Consider the following 981-nt stretch of genomic DNA (forward strand, 5'->3'; position numbering starts at 1 on the left):
TGTCTGTCTATCTATCTATCTATCTATCTATATTTTGGAATATCCTGATTTCCATCTATTAATTGACATTTATTGAATGGTTAGATGTATCTGAGGAAGTGTCGATGGGTTGTTTATTTCTCTATTTTATTTATTTATTTATTTTGAGCCAGCAATTATTATTTTGAATTAACAGTAGTGATGGAACAACTGGACAACAAAAAAAAACTATACCTTGCTTTTCGCAATTCAATAAAGTGGCTGCAGTTTACCCTCAAACTTTAAAACTTTAACAAACAAACAAACAAACAAAAAAATCAATATAACCATGATATGAAGGGCCTTGATCTACCTTAACTTTCCTGTCCAGTTCCTATGATTTTTCAGGCACACAGAGAAAAAGGAGTCAGTTCACACTGAATGAAATAGATGGGGGAAAAATGCTTCTCTTGGGCTTAATTGTACTTTTGTACTGTAGACCAAGAGATGGTCTAAGTTCAAGTACTCTCGACCACAGTTAAAACATACTAGATGTTGATAGCAGTGTTCAGAGAGGTTAGAATTACTGTCAGCAATGACCTACTCAAACACAAACTCATGGAGCTTAATGACAATATGTTACTCGCTCACTCTGTCACACACATCATTTAGCAACAATTAGCATCAATATTAGAGGCCTGTACCATAAAAAGAACAGCATCTCAGTGTCTCTGTATCCATTTATCTCTCTGTCAGTGTCTCTGTATCCATTTATCTCTCTGGAAAATATTGATTTTAGATATTTATGTGCATACTGTACAAGGTAAGGTTGTGCATTTCATGTTGGCCTGTTGCATTTTGTTTCTGCATTTCCTTTGAGATATGATGCACTTGAACCACTTATCAGAGCCTGACTAAGCCAATAAAAAATGATGCTCTGTGCTTGCCTGCGTAACTGCTTTATTTATGCATGGGGTTTTAATTTTTTTTTTTTTTTTTTTTGTATGAGGTATGGTATGAGGA

This window comes from Sinocyclocheilus anshuiensis, unplaced genomic scaffold, assembly GCF_001515605.1.
Source record: "Sinocyclocheilus anshuiensis isolate Anshui unplaced genomic scaffold, SAMN03320099.WGS_v1.1 scaffold1662, whole genome shotgun sequence".
Lineage (NCBI taxonomy): Eukaryota > Metazoa > Chordata > Actinopteri > Cypriniformes > Cyprinidae > Sinocyclocheilus > Sinocyclocheilus anshuiensis.